Below are 21,147 nucleotides of genomic sequence, written 5' to 3'. Positions count from 1 at the left end.
GAAGGGATGCAGCTAAATGGACTCAAGGGAAAGACAGTGGTATGCAGTAATGATGTCAGTATAATACTAAAAGTCTGAGGTACTGAAGATGCAGAAATATATTAGAAATATATATTGATAAATTAAGGAAGCTTAGGAGGAAATTACATATGAAATACCTTTTTCTATTAAATCTTTTGTTTCAGAAATTATCTATATAGAAATGATATAATAGAGACTATTCCAGGTATTTTTTTCCGTTGTGATGATTCCACTGACGTTAATATGGACTACTGTAATTCAGCTCTTTGTTCCTAGTGTTCCTTATGATTTTATATCAGGATTCAAGAACACAGTTCATATTGTTTTCTGATTATGCCAAGACTGAAATTAATCTATTTTTAAACAACTTGATATCAAATGTTTTTGATTATAAATTTTGAGGATGCTCTAAAACTGGCCAATAAAAATGTGATGAAAGACAATACTGTCAGTTTCAAAAGTAGTCACTACCTGTGCATGTGTTGCGATCATTTACCTGATATTTCTTCTGACATTCTGGAAAATTACAATGAATATTTGATTGTGAAACAGGATTTAAGAATGCTGGTAGATATGTTGTTTTATGTTATTTTAGTAGAAAAATGTAAGAATATTTTGACTATGGAAAAGACTAGAATGTCTTGTGTTTACTGTCTACCAAAGCACATAAATATGCTTTTTCTCCTCCTAGATGATGAATAATTAATGGCTGTGATAATTTCCAGGACCATGTAGGAATGATGATATATAAGATACTTATGTCCATATATTTATAATAGAGAGCCATATATATGAGACACAAGTATGTTGACTGATAAACTTTCCAATATTATTTATTGGAATGATATATTTTATTTGTATTGATGTAATTATTTCATAGGCAAGCTACCATTATAGGCCATTTTAAGCCTATGCAATTTCCCTTCAAAGGTGAGAATAAAACCTTGTAGCTGGGGTCTGTGAGGTAAACACCTTAGCCATTATGCTAACCCTCAGTAATAGTTTATGTAGCAGTACTAGTTGTACAAATGGCCTTGAATCTAATCTTATGTTCTCTTGGGGATATTCTTCAGACACATTTATTATTAAAATCAACTGCTTTTTATTTGAATCATATTTTTTTACTTTTGATAATTTCTTGTTTAAGCAGTTGAAAGATCCAGCCCTGGGTGTTCTTTTGCTCCTTCTTATACATAACAACAGAATTTGGCTTGCAGTTTACATATCATCAGGATCTTGGAAAAAAATCTTTAGATGTAACTTGATATGGAGGATATAGACAAAAGATTGGTATTACGTTATTAGGAAGCCTTCCAGTTCGACTACATTATCATATGATACACATTGCCTTCTAGTTCTACTACATTATTTTACAGTACATAGTTTCATCCTCTCTTCTACTTGGAACATTTTGTAGGGCCAGGGATTTATGATCTCCATGGCCAGATTTCTAAGAGAAAGCTGTTAATATTTGTTCTATAGTACTGTCTAGGGGTGACAACTGTAATAATGTGAAGGAAGCATACTAGAACATTTTTAGTATGGATAAACTGTAGGTCAGTAAATACGGCCTTAGTTACAGCCACTTAGTCAATAAGAAATATTCATAGACAGATTTTGTAAATTGAAATATGTTTTAGAGTAGGGCTTGTTTTTCAGAACAATTGAAACAATCTATTAAAGGAAAACACCACCTTCTCATACATTTTAACTCAACCCTTTGTTTGACTTTATTCCTACAATATGGTACCAGAATTGTGTAGGTACCAAAAACTTACTTGCACATTGTAAAACTTTCACTTCCTTGCCTTTGAGTCAAAGGAAGGGAATGTCCACCCACTTTTTTTAAGCTTGACTTCTCAAATACTTTGCAGTGGAAAGTGTGTCTGTCAGTATGGCATATCACAGATACAGAGAAATCTATAGTTTACCCTGTCAGGTACTGCTGACAATCTCAGATGGGCAATTAGGGCTGGATTCCAGAAGATAGTTGAGGACAGCGCAGCACTCCAAAGGAAGACATCATCACATGAGTAATGGAGGGGATTTCATAACATACACTAAAACAAGACCAGGTAATTATCTATTCAGTGCAAGATAATTGGGAATTCTGTACACACCTGCCAGACTCCAAAACACCATGGGTGTACCCAATGCAACTTAAATGTGACAGAGTACTTCATCATCAATTTTCTAAAAGCACTTCATGGAAGCCGTATGTGTTTAATTTTAATGCTACTATATTCCACAAATTCTTAGGGAATCCTGCAGATTCTGCAAACCTAACTTTAAAAAAAAATACAACCAGCATTTATTGCACTACAGCAGGCTGGGATACTACAAGCCATAATAGAGGATGATTTGCAAAGACATCTCAGAAGGTAGGCAGCCAGATGCAAAGCCAGGCTGTAGTAAAGCCAGCTCTCTGAGTAGGATATAATCGATACATACAGATAAGATAGACAGCTGGTGCATGCTGAGTGCAGGATGTATGCATCCCACATGTATGCTCACAATCTGTGGGATAACCCAGTACCAATAGGAATAAAATTGTGCCTGATTCTAGGTATACTGGTCTCTGAATCATTTCAGAAGCATATAGAAGATGCTGTAGGAGATTCTCGGACAACTGCCAGTCACATTCTGACAGAGTTTCTGGCAGCAATGTGCACCAAGCTTTATGAATATATCCACTTCCCAACAACGGCCATGGAGCACAGAACTGTAATACAAAAGTTCTATGCCATAGCCAACTTTCCCTGTGTCCTCAGTGGAATAGACTGCACCCATGTCCCAATCAAAACCCCAGCTGTACCTGATGCTGAATGGCACATCAATAGAAAGGAGTGGCCATTCCTAATTGTCAGGAGGTGTGCTCTGCAGACGGCCTCACTATTACTATCATGACAACACAACCTGGTAGTGTACATGATGCAGCAATATGGAAGGAAAGTGCATGGAGTCCTAATTTCCAACATGGAGAAATACGGAGGGGCTCCTACTAGGTAAGTACATGACCACTGCTATATGGTATGCATTAGCCAGCTGCTATAAGAAGAAGCAAGATGAACAAATATTCCTTCTCATCCCCCTAAAAATAGGTGACTGTGGTTATCCACTGGGGCCCTGGTTAATGACACCATACAGAGCCTCATCAACCCCTGCCAAGGATGCATACAACACAGCTCACACTGCAACATAAAACAACGAGTTTGTGTTTGGTCTGTTAAAGGCAAGATTCAGATGTCTGGACACATGCAAAGGTACGCTCCAATACACACCAGAAAAGGCATCACAGAAAGTCACCATGTATACTATGCTTCACAACATGATAAAATCTAAGACTCCCAGCACAGGTGTAGGTGACCTACCCTAAGTACCCCAGATATCAGATGTGAAGCTATCAGAGCTATCATAGGATGATCAAAAGGACACGGGTGAGAAGAAGTAGGCATGGATGACATATGATGTGGCCATATGTCTTAGCTCAGGCAACCCAGCAGCATCTGACACACGCTTATCAGTCATAACAAGCCACACAAACAAATGTAGACAGACTAAACAGTCATGTTCACATAGTGTTGCTCCACAACAGCAGCACAGAGCACAACTAATGGAAAGCAGCCATTAGTTACCCACATTGAACATTTACACAACAGAAGTATATGATATAGCTGTAAGACCATATGCACAAAACTGAACAAGGAACACATCTGGATGTACACTGAAGAAACATCACCACAGGAAGTCTCTTTACAAAGTGCATCACCAAAGAGGACCACATTGGCAGATGTGTGGCACGCAGAAAGTAGGCACAGCAGAAGATGTTGTGTATAGGTAGCATATCATCATACAGATACCTAGTATGGGAAGGTAGCTGTAAAATAGCCATTACCACAAGAAATTCAGGCCCATGCAGTCTATTGGAATGTATCAGCACAAACATTATCTAAAAGCAGGGGGTATAAACTAACACTGATGCATCACACATAGTATTTTGTGATATGTAACAGTGTGGTACAATGCAGTAAATAGCATACAGCAACGAGTAATAACAGGCATTACAAGGACCAAGGCCAAAAAGAAAAACACCATAAACAAGCCTCACATCCCATGCCTGATATGGCATGTCACACAAAATGCAATGCTTTCACACACAAATTATTACTGCAACATGACTCAGGTAGAGGGTAAGAATACATTTGATCATGCAGAGCATCAATGACAGTGAGCAGACATGCAACAATATCTGAGATACAGCAACATATGTGCATGTATGGCATCAGGAAGATATGGGAAGGCATGCATGAGAACTACATGTTAGCATGAGGATACAAAATGGAAGCTGGTTCACAGAGTGCTGAGGATGAGACATGTGCTGTGTCATATTAAAATGCTATAAGTAACACAGGTATGCATACAGAGGCATACCCGTGCATGTGGGAATAGCAGACAACAAGGAAATGTGTAACGTAGCAATCAGTGTTCAATGGCAAATGATAACATGCTGTTAATCATGTAAACATGTGCCATATGTGAACTAGCAAGAGATGCAAACATAGAAGCATGGAGATTGTCACACAGAGCATTACTGTTGTCAGTATCTGTACTAACATGTTTTGTCACTGTTGAAGCGACACCCTGACCCCATGTGTAAAAATGAGAAAAGGGGTTATGGATGGATGGATATCCTAATAATATGTACTACAAATCACAACATGAATCTGGTCATCTTGGTTAGAAAAATTATCAGAAAAGCCCTGTAGCATCAGACATTTGAAAAAAAAAACACCTACAGGTTGATTTTTCAGTGGTCATCACAGCAGTCATCATTGCAACAGGGTCAGAAGACAGAACAGGACACACACTGGATCAACCATCAGTCTTACTCTAATGCAGTCTAGGACACTCATGCTGATGTCTCACACTACAGTCCTGGCTACACCTGCCATATCTGGAAACACTTGGACCATGGTGGGCTGCACCTGCCACATCTGGAAACACTCAGTCCACAGTGCTGTATTGAGGAACTGCATGTGGAGACACTAGCATTTTGGGACACAGAGTGGGTATGAGCAGTAGTGCTATGTGTCTGTCGGGACATGATCCCTGGGCTCACAGTTTAGTGACCAACAGCAGATGTGCATGAACTTTACAGCACAGACATTGATGTCTGAGTGCCTTGTGTGGGTCTAATGTGAGGGGGTCTGCCTCTTCTCACTGGAGGTAATCTGCTCAGTACACTGCCATAACAAGGTTTTCAACAGAGCTTGCAAAATATACCACATTGTCATGTTGTGCAGCCAGTGCTGCCCTGACCTCTTGTTTCTGTGTTCCTGACTTTCATGTAACACACCCAGCTCATGTGCTTCAAGATTTGTGGCACAGGCAAATACCATGATGTCACTGTGAATGTTCATGTACCCATAATACTAAGCAGACACCCTCTGACACTCATCCATGCACATCAGCTACACTTCCATGTGCAGCAAGATGGACAGTATTAGTCCATCATGAGGAAGAGTCACCATCATTACCAGATCCTATATGGGACAGCAGGTCACAGCTTTCATCATGACTGTCATATGATGCCCCTACATCACCAGAATCACCGGCTACATTGTCCTCTCTGTCAGAGACTACACCATGAACCTAATGTCTGTTCCCTTCCAGGCTGTACAATGAACCAAATGCAGTGGCCTGTGTGCCATGGGCCATACTATCATAGTGAGGCCCATCTCATTCCTCCTCAGGATCAGTGGATGGGCTACTGGAGGAGGCAGGTAGTGGACATGCTACTAAAAGAGACAGATGACACATGTCACATACCTTCACAGAAATCAAATGATGCAGTGAAGTACTGAAATCTGGGACAACTATATGACTACAGTGCTAATGATGATTTGGACTTACTGATCCATCATGTCTGTGAGTGGTTTAGCAACCCAATATAACAGAGAAATTAAATGTAAGCTACATATCAAAGAAATATGACAGATAATGTCAATGCAACTATTAAACCCTACCTGACATGTCCTCTTCCGACTCCACTGCTAGTGGTGATGGTTGAAGTGATTCTGTCATGTGTAAAGACAAATGTACACAACTCACTAATAAGTACATACAAGGCACCATGTAACATTCCACAGAAAATAAGATATACACATGCAGGATGGGGGATGATCGTTTGAAGATGTCAGGTATACTAAGCAGGTTAACAAGAGTGCATTAGTCAGGAAGGGCACAGAAGTAATTATCAACAATGAAATGTAGCAACCATACAAACTGCCTTACCAGGTACGTCCCCCATGGTTGGGGAATGTATCATCCCATGTAAAGTGGAATTTGTGTTATAAAATTATACATGAAAAACATGTGAGTGTAATCCTCAGCCATAATAAGAGGCAGATGTACACAACAGCTATGGATCTCAGTAACAGGATATAGAGACACTTAGAGGACAAACACTGTTGATGTTAGCAGATGTACCTGTGTAGGGTATGAGCCAACATTAATATCATACATCACAGGTGTGCTAAACAGTGTTGCACTAAAGCAACAATATGAACAACCTTACCAGGTCTCTCTGTGCCTAATGATTCATGTCCCACATCTTGCAAAGATGTATCTTTAGGTTAAAATGGCACACAAACAACAGCAACAACAAGTGAGTATACCATACAGTCATAAGTTAGGGTAGAGGCACACAACAGCTATGGGTTATACTTACAGGATATGGAGACACTTATGTGACATGTGTTGATGCTGTACTGATGTCGACAGGGCTATGCAAATGAAAAGTACAACATCACACATGCTGCTGACAGTGCTATGCAGGTACTGTGTAGGTGAGATAACAGGCTATAACACTTATGTTCTGTACCTGCATCAGTTGTCCTGTCATGGCCATGGTGTAATTTTACTGCTATAGCACAACAATAACGTTACTGTAAGAATTGTGAATGAATGTTCTTCAATTAGAATTGGTAAATGCTGAAGTGCTTGTGAATGTCGGACATACCTGCATGTCCTGGAACACCTGCCTCAATGCCTCCCCTGGGCATCTGACAATCCTGGCAGGTGTTGTAGGCCAGGAACATTGTTATCTCATCTAGGGAAGGTAATGGTGGCCCACCTTCAGTGCATTCCTAACCCTCTTAAAGCTGTGGAGCTTGTTGGCTGCATGGAGGATCATGTCCAAGCAATGTTACCAGCAGGTCTCTCTGGATCTAGTGTCCATCAACAGCATTGATCATGTGTTTAAGATCCCGTCACACTTTATTTCTCTACACAGTACTGATGGCCCATCTGAGCAGGTTGTAGCCAGGGTGGACAAATGCCTCTTTAATTTTTTCATTTCATGTGATATAAAATTGTCTGTCATATTGCAGTTTGACATCTGGAAGACAGGATGATATGCACATCTTAGAGTTAAGATAGGGATTCACCTATTTACATGATAATAACTTGTATCAGTTCTTAACCAATGTTTTTATATTATGTCTATTTTGTTAGAATTTTTTTTAAACTGCAAATGTTTTTATTTTTGAAGATTGTAAAATTATTATTCTTAACATATTTTGTAAAAATTTGGAGCTTTTGCCCCGAACATCTGCTGATTATGGGTTTCTACCTAGTCAGACTTTCCTGGTAATCAAATGTCAGTAAATGAATAAGTAAATAAATAAAGAAATAATATTAAAGCCATATGTCAAATGAATGTCTCACCTCTTGTTTACAGTGCATAGCTATGCAAACCAGTCTGTGTCATCTATACCACTGTCATGTACAGATAATTGGAATGAACATAAAAATTTGTCTGAACAACTAATCCATATGCCCTACTATCCTCGACATACATGTGTACAGCTATCAATCCATGTCCAAATATGTTATATATATGTAGAGGTGGGATTTGAACTCATGGTAGTGGATATTATGACAAGTAAAGGCAAAACACATAACCAATGTGCTACAACTTCAGAACTATAAAAATGCTGTTGCCACACACCCAACACACCTGTCTATTCTACCACAAGAATGTAGGATGCATATCAGGGGCACTCATAGTCAGTGTCAGACAGCATCGCAAATGTGATCATCATGATATGGTACACAACACAACTAGTGGAATTTATACAGAAACAAGGCAGTAAAACAACAGTTTATGAAAATGAACTGTTATACAGTCATGACTACTTATAAAAACAAGCAATGTAAAAGCTGAGCCATCCTAATGTTCCTATAATGTAATCACAACTATTACTATATGATTAAACATCAGAGAGTATCTGTAAATCAGTTACTGAACATGCAACATGCAGACAACTCATAAGTCATTGGTCACTGCAAACATACGTCTGACGTTTTAAGTTATCCTGCAAAAACTAGATGTTTAAATGTTGGTTCCATTCATATCTGTAGTTCACTGGGGCTGATTTGTTTGGTGCAATACAACAGCATATGGGGAAAACTTCCATGTTAGTGATGAACATCTAACCATATACATACATAGTGTTGAAGTCTGCCATCATCCTTTGTGCAACAGACAAACTGTAATGCAGAAAACAATTTATGCATGAAAACATATTTCTGTTGTTTTATATGGTATCATGCCAACATAGGTAAGTGATAATAGCACTGTATTCCACCATAGCATTCCAAGCAGGTGACAGCTTATCTTTGGAAGGTAGCTGTCAGTCAGCTATACCCCACAGTGAGGTTAGCTAAACACACACAGCTTTTAAGTACCATTTGCATCATGCATAATTAATGAGGTTCATTAGCATTCAATGTTTTGTAATCCCATTTGTGAATGTCCATTTAAGTTCACAGATCATGGCACATTAACCAATAGCTCGACGTAAGTGTACAGTGCTCAGCTCAACTTCCCAATAGGTATCAATAAAAGGTAATATCTGCAACACGTGCCTGATACCCTCCATTAGTCTGTCACCACTCTATATGCACCAACTTTAAAATGTAATATTAAAACATTTTCTTATCATGCCATTGTTACTTGCAAGCTGAGTGGGACCTCAGTTAGCATTTTTTAGAGGACGATTGAAAGAAGGCTTCTAGAACCATATAGAAGATGTCAAAAAAGAAGAGGCTTGGATGAGTCCAGTCCCTATACTGGACAAATGATGAGATAACACAGATGCTCACTGTCTATGCTGGACATATGCAGAGGATGTGAGCATGCCCCAGGAACTTTGCAATGACTGACAACTGGAACCAGATTACGAGGAAGCACTGCTGATGAACTGGGATATACTGGACTGGCGTATAGGCCAGCCACAGTTATGATGAACTACATTGGAGGGACACAGTGGATCATTGACAGAGGGTCGCAAACGTCTGAGGCCAACAACCTGATGCCTACAGTAAGTTACATATGCCAAATCTTACTTATATTGGGATATACATACATGCATATATATATATATATATATATATATATATATATATATATATATATATATATATATATATATCCCTAGTGTGGATCCCTAGTGATATCTGCATTGCTTACTATACTTATTTCCTTGTTTCATTTGAAAGAAAGTTACTGTTTGTCGTTTTTGCATTTAAGTTACCTGTAACACATTGCATTTAAGTTACCTGGCACTACACCCTCACAAACTCCCCTTGAGTACCTTGTTCCCCATTGGCCCTTTTTTTCAATTATAAAGGAATTCCCAATACTATTCTAGCATGTCCAAAGGTCAGTTGTCAATCTCCTCTCCGGTCCAGCTGGTGAATCTGGGAATCTTGAGGCAATGTTACAACTGCCTCATGTACACAGACAACCCTCTCCTCCTCCCAACAAATTCCAACACATGTGAGAGATGCAACCATATAGCCAAACTGGAGGCTAAGCTCTCTCAACTCAGTACTGGCGTAACCAGTCAGAAGGAGAAGGAAACCACACTCACTACAATTCCAGTCTCACATAGACCTACCACGACAGCAAACCAAACACATAAACACACAAAAACATACTCAGAGGCTCTAAATAAAAATCTGCCTAAGCAGCAGAGACCTCCAAAGCAGACACCCAAGCAACTGCTACCCCAAAACAAAACACGTGCAACACATAGCTCACAAAGCCAGTGTGCCGAACAGTCACAGCCCTTAAGGCTAAACAACACACCTGATACACTTGTAATAGGTGACTCTATCGTCAGGCACACTGACGTCCCACTCACCAGGCTGAACAAGGAGAAGGTCATGGTGAGCTGCCTGTCGGGCTAGGATCCGCCACATAACACAAGCACTCAGGTCACTCCAAGGCAAGTACAAATATGACTCAGTCATTGTCCATGCTGGTGTGAATGACCTGAGATGTACCTCACTGGACTACATGAAAAGAGACATAGAGGAGCTCTCTGAGCATGTAGCCCAGGCTGGTATGACCCTGACCTTGAGTAGCATCTTACCCTCACCAAGAATGATGCCACAATATGAAGACAAGATGATCAATTTCAACAATTGGCTTAAGTATTGGTGTCATTCAAAGGGGATCCAATGCCTGTCTGCCTGGGATGGACATGCTCAACAAGCCATGATGCTTCGCTAGGGATGGCTTGCACCTGTCACCCCTGGGCTTTTGGATATTGGCAAAGGCTCTTGCTACCCCCATAGTGCCTTTTTTAGGCAAGGCTCAAAAGACAAACCCACCTCCATAGGTATCACAAGGGATAAGAAACTAAGAGTAATGCTACTCAACGCCAGAAGTCTAAACCTCAAGATGCACGCACTCGAAACTCTCCTTAGCATGGAGAACATCGATATCTGTGCAGTAACAGAAACCTGGTTCAAGGCTCCTGAGAGCACCCCAGCACTACCAGGTTATACCTCATACCATGCTTTTCAGCCCCAAAACTTGGACCGAACCACAAAAGGAGGGAGAGTATCAATATTCGTCAAAGATACCCACACCTCCAGGTTGGTGGCACAGCACGAAGCATCAGAGACTATCCATGTGCAACTAACAGTGGGTAAAACTGCCTTCCAGTTTATAGCCTGCTACAGACCACCCTCCCAAACCCAGGAACCCCACTCGGCCTTCCTGAGAACACTGGAAAATATGAAGGTCTCTCCAAACACCATTATATTGGGCGACTTCAACTACCCAAACATACACTGGGAGCATTACTCTAGCGCCAACACCCTAGCCCAAAGGTTCCTAGAATTTATAAACTCAAATGCTATGGAACAATTTGTTACCACTCCCACAAGAGGGGAAAACATACTGGACCTGATCATCACCAACATGGGGACTCTATGCTCCAGACCAGAAGTGTATCCCTCACTGGTAAGATCAGACCATAAACTAATCTCACTGGATATTCACATCCCGACCCCACCCCCTGCCCAGAAAATCACAGTGAAAAACTTCTCTAAAGCATATTTCACACTCCTCAAAACTGTGGTGGAATCCTTCAAAGCCCCCGGGCCTGTGGAAAATATGGCCCAGACCGCAGAATCCTTTATAAACACATTCTATGAACACCTTCAGGAATGCATGGATCATGCAATCTCAAATAAAACCAAGACCCAATCCTCCAAAGGCAGACGTCCTGTCTGGTGGACCCCAGCCATAAACAAACTGTAGAATAGAAGGATGAAGCTACTACATGATAGAGCAAAATCCCAAAAAGGGAAGGCATCTCTGATCAGTATTAGCAAAAAACTACGGGCATTCATAAAATCGTCTAAGGCCAGCTTTGAGAGAAAAATTGCACAGAACACTAAGGATAATCACAAGGCTTTCTTTAGTTATGTTAGGAACCTGGGTGGGAATTCCCAGATATGCTCAGAATTAGTCCAAAATGACAAAAAATACATCGAACCACAGACATTGCCAACATCCTAGCTGACAGGTTCAGCGCAAACTTCTCCCCTCCCACCAAAGGGCAAATATCTATCCCAGCAGAGTGCTGCCCTGACATCTCAGATGCTCAGGTAAGAGCCGCCCTCTCCAAAGCAAAAACACAGCATCAATGGGACCAGACGGTGTCCCGGGCTGCATCCTACATGAACTCCAAGAAGAGCTAAACCCAAACATAAAACTACTGTTCAATCTCAGCCTTACTACAGGATATGTACCCAAAGAGTGGCGTGCAGCAACAGTGGTCCCTCTCCACAAAGGTGGTGCCTCAATGGATCCTGGAAACTATCGCCCCATAAGCCTGACTAGCTTGGTCTGCAAAGCTATGGAAAGGATCATCATGGACCTCATAAATAAAGATATTGGGGACCTACAGACACTGGATCCTACCCAGTTTGGCTTTGTTAAGGGCAGATCCTGCCTCTTAAACCTGGTCAATTTCTTTGAAACAGTCACCAAGGCCATTGACGAGGGAAGGTGGTCCACACAGCCTATCTGGACCTGCATAAAAGCCTTCGATACAATACCCCACTCGGGCATTATAGATAAGCTCACCAGCTTAAATATAAACCCCTATGTCACTAGATGGGTTACAAACTGGCTCAAGGACAGAACCCACATGGTTAGAATTGCTGGAGCCATGTCAGACTCCAAACCAGTTACAAGTGGTGTCCCACAAGGCTCAGTCCTGGGACCTCTCTTGTTCGGTATATATTTCTCGGAGGTACAGGCCAACACGGAAGGACTGTGGCTGACCAAGTTCACAGATGACTGCAAACTGGGCACCATAATCAACTCTCCAGCCGACATAAGCATCCTCCAAAAGGGCCTCATAGAAACAGACAACTGGTGCCAGAGCCATGGCCTCAAGCTAAACACCAGAAAGTGTATAGTCATCCCCTTTGGCAAAAACAAAGTGCCCACAAATTACCACATAGGTGGTAATCCATTAAGTACAGAAGAAGTAATTAAGGACCTGGGGACCCAAGTTGATAGCAATCTTTCATTTGACAACCACGTGGCCAAAGTGTTTAGAAAAACATTTTATATAGCCCACCTAATCATGAATGGATTCACATCTAGATCAGGGGAGGTCATCGTGCCTCTTTACTCATCCCTCATCAGGCCCATAATTGAGTACAATGCCCCTTTTGAGATGTACCTTACCAGATACCTGCAGCAACTGGAAAGACCCCAAAAGTACCTCACCAAGAGGATCAAAGGGCTCAAACAGATGCCATATGCTGCCCGTTTAAAGAAACTCCAGCTCTACTCAGTGGCATACCGCCTGCTCAGAGGCGATCTGTGCCTGACGTATAAAGCCATGTCCAACCCGGAATTAATGGGCATGCTGCACCTCAGAAAATCCAAATCCCATCGAGCTACGTGCTTGAGAGAATTGAACCTCAGCACTGAAATAAATAGGACATGCTGAAGGGACAGATTCATAACCCAGAGGCTCCCTTCACTCTGGAATAAAATCCCAGTCCAGGTTAGGCAGAGTCCCTCATTGACTCTCTTCAAGAGGAATCTTGATGAGTGGATGGGAGATCATAGGTTTACCCCGGGTATCACTTCTGTGTCACTGTTAGACAGAGGCACAGTATACTAACCTCGAAAAAGGGCATAGCAAAATTAATTTAAAATGGGTGGCGAAAGCCAAACACACTCTGGCTATGCTTATAAATGCCCTAGGGCAGATAGCCTAGTATGAACCTATGAACCTAAGAAGCGTACTCCTTCTACTGTCTTATGACTGTAGGTTTAGCACTGCACGTGGAGTGATTGACTGGCCTCCTACCTACTTTACATGTTTAGGTTTGAATCTCACAGCTGTACACTAGTTCCCTCAATGGCTATTTATTTGTTTCAAGTACAGATTAATGTTTTCTTGCAAACTATGAAAGTTAAACTCAGTGTGTTGATGTGTTAGTGTTACTGTATATTGTATATAAATGCACATTTTGTCATTAATCAGTAATATAGACATTTACAGCCTTAAAAGAAGTTTGATGTCTGTTAGCTAAGTTGGTGAAGCAATAGGGCAGTATGAATGTTGTTTTCCTATATTGGAGTTCAATTCTCAATGTAGCCTCTTTTTGATGAAACCTTATCAGTTATTCATTTACTATTGCATATCATTCATATATATATATATATATATATATATATATATATATATATATATAGTTGTTGTATAACTCATACATTAGAGATTTTATACATTGTGCATGGCCATGATGCATTAACACCTGCGTCTATGTCATATGGTTGACTTATTAAATAGTCAAATTTGATATGATCGAACTTATATGATCGACTATTTAAAAAGTTAAATGCATATACAAATTAAAAACAGGATTTTAGCACCGCCTGCTAATTATATATACCAATTCTGAGATTGTACTACAGTGGGGAAAGGGCATATTTCCTGCAATCTCAGGACAAGTCTCTGTTTAAGTGAATAGGGATATGTTCAACTTTTTAAATAGTTGTTCATATGAAATTTGACTATTTCAAAGGTCAGTCTTTTAACATAGACTTGGTGATGTGATTAGGCCATGGATGACTACTCAATTCTCAATTATCAGCAAAGCTTCTAGAATCATCACGGAATGCTTCTATTAATAATAATGTATGTGTGAATGTTGAATAATACATACATGTTACCTGTAAAGTTAGATTTCACAGCAGTCTTTTATAATCCATTACTTCGTTTTGTTGACTCCTTCCTATGTACTTTACATGTGTAGGTTTCAATCCACAGTTGTACGGTAATTCCTTTAACTGCTATTTACGTGTTTCAAGTGCAGACAAAAGTTTTCTTGCAAACTATGAAAGTTGTATACCTGAACTTTTGTACATGAGGGGTCTCACTGTAAGCAATGTGATGATGTAGTCAGAATTACATAGTTTTAGTGTTTGAATCCCACTGTAGACATTACCTACACCATTGGTCAGCTTGAATATTCTTACAAAGGCATGCCTGACCTGCAGAAAATGTGATATGAGTAGTAGTGCCTCTGTTTCCCTGTAATAATCATTTATGTTACAAATGTCAGTAGTTCACGTCACACAAGGCAATTTGGATATATTATTTACAATGTGTTGTTAAATGGGTGTAGTAGCTTATGTACTGTATATGGCAGAGCTTGTAATTTTCTTTAACTTCGCCTGTCATATATGTACACAAATTCATGTTTCGTTAGAATATGTATGTACATGTCCATAAACAAATGAAAAACACAAGTATATATCGATCTATGTGTGTGTGTGTGTGTGTGTGTGTGTGTGTGTGTGTGTATATATATATATATATATATATATATATATATATATATATATATATATATATATATATATATAAATATATATATATATATATATATACAAAATCAATTTATATGTGTGTGTGTGTGTGTGTGTGTGTGTGTGTGTGTGTGTGTGTGTGTGTGTGTGTGTGTGTGAGTGGTGTATGTGTGTGTGTGTGTATATGGATCCCTATCAGATTATTGAATGTCTGAAAATTTAAAATTCATATGGTTGAAACCAATGATGAAAGTTTTTTTGTTAAAAAAAAAAAAAAAAAAAAAAAAACTTTTTTTTTTTTTTTTAGGAGCAATCCCCCCACCCCCTGTGGGTTGCCCTTCCCCCCCCCCCTGCTAATTAATATATATCAACTCGAGATCACACTACACAACAGCATTGCACTGTATTTTTTTCTGACACTGTAACTAAACTAACACTGAAAAGTTCAAACTTCTGGAAAATTTGATCATATTGTCTATAATATGATATAGATATACATATATATATATATAAATATATATTATTTATATATATATATATATATATATATATATATATATATATATGTATACATCTATCTTTGTACATGTATGAATTTATTAATTTGTAGTCGTGCATATGTACATACAGGAAGATTGCAATGTTGAGGTATCATTTATCATTTACAGGTGCACACAATTTTATTGAATATGGTGTAAAACCACACTGAGTTCAGCATTCAGTATCTGTGTACATTTGTATGTCTTTGTCCACATGGTAAGATGTATCTGTACATTTATGTCATCTTAGACTGGCTCACTTTTTAGGGTGTACAATACTGCACCTGCATATTCATAGCAGTAAATTGTTTGGCATACATCAATTCATGAAATCTCAGTGATGATTGATTAGTTTGGCATGCAGTATTCTGGACTGCAGTGTGCACACAAGTGAAAGCTATAAGTTTGAATATAGCTTTCTATTTTTTGTCTGCACGTATCCTTGTGCGTGCACAGAATTGAGTGAAACATCAATGATTGAATCTGCAAAATGTGATATTGTAATACATGACATTGCTTGCTAACATGTAATTCTTCTTCTGGCTTTTCCTGGTTAGGGGCACCACAGAGGAGCACCTGTTTGCTCATGATTGGCAGTGGAGTTTTATGGTGTTGAGCTGCCAGCCCGGTGCCCAAACTTCCACAGAAGGTGCACACATGCATGCAGTCATGCTTAGGGACAAATTGGAGTGTCCAATCCACCAATAGCATGTCTTTGGGAGGAAACCAGAGCACCTGGAGGAAACCCACTTGACTACAGGGAGGACATGCAGACTCCACACAGAAGGCACCCCAGCCGAGGAGCAAAGCAGAGAACCTTTTGCTGTGAGGCGGCAATGCTAACCGCTGCACCACTGCAGCCACCCCTGCTTACTAACATGTAATAATTACATTTTAACTGTTCTTTTGTTGTACTAGCAGCCTTTATATCTTGAACTAAAACATTCCTTCTGCTGCTATAATTTACCATCTTTTTCTGTTTGCAGCTGCTGAAAATCGGACCAGGATTATAGTACTGTGCATACAGTATATGCACACGCTTGAGGAGCAGCCAAAGGAGAGTGGTATGTGTTATTACTTTCCACCTTTATGTCTCCAGAAATAACATATATTAACATTTTTACTTCTGCAGGTTTAACTGTGTAATCACAACATCCAAGCATGATAATGTTATATCAGATTTCCCATGATGTGTCTGTGACATATGTGTAATACTTAGTGATTTACTGTGAATAACATTAATGTATACATAAATGTATATGGAATGTTGTCTTATGTGTTATTAAAGGGTGCTTTTTCTTACGTTGAGGTTATGTACTGTGTATTGATACAATGAAAATGAAACACATCTCTGTTCAACTGGCATATTCATTTTGACTTGAAGGTGTTGTGTATAGGTTGCTTTTTAGTGTTGTTTGTAAAGATGCAGTTGCAAGCTTGCATATATCACAGTGGCTTTTAGGGTATTTTATGTTGTTTAGCCTGCCTGTTCTGTTATTAAATGGGTGTTTGCTGACTCAACAGTCCTATTCCTGTTGGCACACTTTTATTGGTAAGTATTGCATGAGTTTCACTGTGCTTGTAATACTGTGTGACTGCACTGTGATGGTTTGTTATCCATTACCTTAGATACAGTTTCCTGTCATTGGTGTACCACAAACCAGCTCTAGTTTGATTGCATGTCTGAGGTATTGTATAGTATATTCATGATCATTAATAAATTTTTTTAATTATGTAGTATAATACAAATGTAGGCAGTGGTGACAGTGATAAATTTGATGAGGGAAAGTTATATATGTATATCATATACATGATTTCTAGTTATTATATGCTGTCACTATGTTTGTCATTGTGTTCAGTTGTTTCAAAGCTTTGAAATTCCATTCTGATCATATCATGCTGTAATGTCTGTGATGTCAGCCATTAACCATGTTGCATTGCTCATCTCATTTGCATATACATTTTAAGTGTACCATTGATTGTTAATCTTACAATATATTTTAACACACATATTTTAAATGTAGTATGTCAACATGAAACATTAGTTGTGTTTAATACGGAGTTATAGTGCAAATGTATATGTTATACTATCACCTCAACATAAATGTGTGACCCACACATTATTTAATGGATAAGGGTGATGTATTTAAAGTTGTTTTCAGAGCTGGCATATGTGTGATGTTTATTTAGTAGCATGCTTATGTCAGTGCCTATATTCACAAAAGTTTGTTGTTAGTGTTATTTTCTACTGCAATAAGTACTTTGTATTTGAGCTTCATGCCGGTGTTGCATTCTAGAGGGTGCTGCATGCTTGTGTTGTAATTTACTGATATTTATAGTTGTATGCTGTGTACATTTGTGTTTTGCATGCAGGCTATGTCAGTAAATGCACACATAACACCATAAATATGTCTGATAAAATGAATATTGCATGCCATGTAATGGACTGGTGTAACTTTATGAAAATGTATGATGGGCATGCTGACTCAGCCATGACCTTCTCAATATGTAAGTAGTATGGCATTTAGAATGTTGCATAATCATGGCAGTATACTTGTTATTATTACACCTTGGTATATTTTGTTATAAAATGCACAAATAAACATTATGGGCCAGATCTGGTTACCGTTAGATGGCACAACAAATGTATTGTATTGGATGTAATTCGGGCAAACATTGCACAAGTCCTGTTTCATTCATTTTGATGTTGTTAATTGCATGTCATATAATCTCTTTACAGTGATGTTGGTGTGCCTCTGACATTACAGTAATAATTAGTTGTTTCAGATGTCTACCTGTAAGGCTGATCATGTAATATAACATATGTTAATACCTAGTGTGAAGCAGTAGATAGATGTGGAAGTCTTGCCATGTGTATTACATCCACATACATATCAATGTTGTAAGAGTACCCTCATTTCCAGGCTTTTTATACTGCCTCAGTAACATTTATTGTTCATTGTGTAATCTCTAGTTTGTTATACTATAGATGTGCATATGTCTACTGGCATATTTTGTATCAAGCCTGTCACAGCAACACATTGTACAGTGTCACACAATGTATATGATGTTTGCTTACATACATAAGTAATGAATATGTATTTTAACTGGTGTATGCATTTATGTGCATGCCTTGTTAATGATTATGCTTTATTATAGACATGTTTGGCATATAACTGTGATGTACTTTATACACCGTTTTGTAATTTAGTATGGACTGGATGTATGCCTGACATCAAATAAGGTATTATAGTTGGATAAGATCAAACAGTAGTGTAATATCACATACATAACAGTTACACCATGTAGATTTGTGTAATTTGCATTGGCTTTTCATTTATTTATTTTTTAGGTTAATACCTATTATGCATGTATAATGTTTTGTTTTTGACACTAACACATGTCTATGCATTAAATAAATAGACCCTCCATTATCATAGTAGATAAAGTACTTCAAAATGTATTGCACCTGCAAAAGAATAAAAAATGCTTCTCCACAATCACACATCTCTGGTCATTAAACAGTTGAGCTAATTTACATAACAACTTTTTCTAGGCCTTCGTAGGTCTTCTAAGTGCATATCAATATGTTAAAGCATTATCACACAGAGAAGCTTAGTGCAGGAATATTATACTATAGCAATAACCGATGACATGGGTGTGGTATATTGAACATTTACCCATGGTTGGTGTGGTTTAATCACAAGGGCGACGCCTGAGTGATTAAACAAAGCCAACCATGGATAAGTCTTCAATATACCACACCACGGAGTTGGTTGCTATTATACAATGATATTGTTTAAGAAAAAATGACTTTTCTTAAATAATATCTTTGTATAATGCACCATGGTACTCTTCCACTTTTCCCTTGATATCCTGGGGCATTGCTGATGTACTGCGCATGCATATGGGACCTTTGTAAAAGAAGCAATGGAGAAAAGAAGATCTCTGTTGCTTTTTTTAATTAAAAAAAAAAGAAAAAAAGAAACCAGGAGGCTTTTAACATACAAGAGGGATGAGACACAGAAAATAAAAGGATAATAAGGTACATTTATTTAATCTTCCATAACTTACCCGATTATCCTTTTATTTTTCTCTGTGCCATGTCTCTCATTCATTTGTGTCTCCAGTTTTGTGATTTTTTTTTTTAATGAAAGAAAAGTACATTTTTTATTGCATATATTAATGGAAGAAAGTCTGGGTGGCCAGCAGACCTTTTTACATTGGTATATGCTCAGATTTACAAAGGCACGCTGGTTGGGCTGACCAATTAGTGTGCTACTTTCTGAATACTAATGGCCAGTCATTGTAAAATATAAAATACTGCACGCCTGCAGTTCAGCTCTTGTTAAATTATGGATAACCACTGAATGTGTACTCACATGGGCACAAATACTGCAATGTTGAAGCTTATTCTACAGTACGATGTACTTACTAATAGTAACCAGGCAAAAAAACTCATACCACTAAAAATACAGTCAGAGCATTACAGAAGTGTGTGCTCTACAATTCGTTAACTCATTTGGTGGAATACATGTGCACATTATTACTGCATTGTTTAATAACTGCAAAGTGTAGAGAAAAGTTGTTAGGGTGTGGAATATTTCACTTACTGTTGGGATCCGGGGCCTGCCTCTGAACATCAGCAGTCCTCTCCAGTATTTGCTCTTATTTCCTACAATGGAGGTTGTCGTAACAGTGGCAGGCCAGCACAGCAGTCCTGAAGATCCTGGCCCATCTGCAAAGCTCTCTGGAAACCCTGTTACCACATGCTGATCTGAGCAAAGTTCCTCTGGCATTGCCTGTATCCTCACCTCATGTTGAACATACACAGTCATCATCTGTATCATCTCTTCATTATCTAGATGGGTGGTTAGGTGGACCACAGTCGCCACCCAGTTGACATCTTACTCGACATTGTTGAATATAAGTTGAAGAACACCTTTCAAAAATTGCTCACTGAGGTAGCACGCAGTTTACAGATAGCAAGGGAATGATCTGTAAATGGATCATTATCACCTTTTAAAATGGGTGCAGTGAGGTTGGTAGCAATTTATTGGTGAGCATTGGACACATATTCAACATGTACTCATGCACTGCCAGCTATCGGACATTTGCTTTGGGCACTGTACACTGAATGCTGAGCTATTGACTAAAGTGAAGGGATTCGAGAACTTACACGGACATTTGCAGGTGTGATTCTAGAACATTCTATGCTAGTGAAGCTCATTAAGTATGCATGGTGCAAACACTATTTAATAGCTGTGTGCACTGAGTGACTTATACTGTTAGGTATACTTGTCTGAATCTACATACCCATAAGGTAAGCTTTCATAAGGTCAGCTGCTTGTGTTTCTTCATTAACAAATTGAGTCTATCATT

Source organism: Protopterus annectens, chromosome 1.part0 (assembly GCF_019279795.1).
Source record: "Protopterus annectens isolate FY-2018-M chromosome 1.part0, PAN1.0, whole genome shotgun sequence".
NCBI classification, from domain to species: Eukaryota; Metazoa; Chordata; order Ceratodontiformes; family Protopteridae; genus Protopterus; species Protopterus annectens.
The sequence above is the reverse complement of the archived record's forward strand: the minus strand, read 5'-3'. Positions refer to the sequence as shown.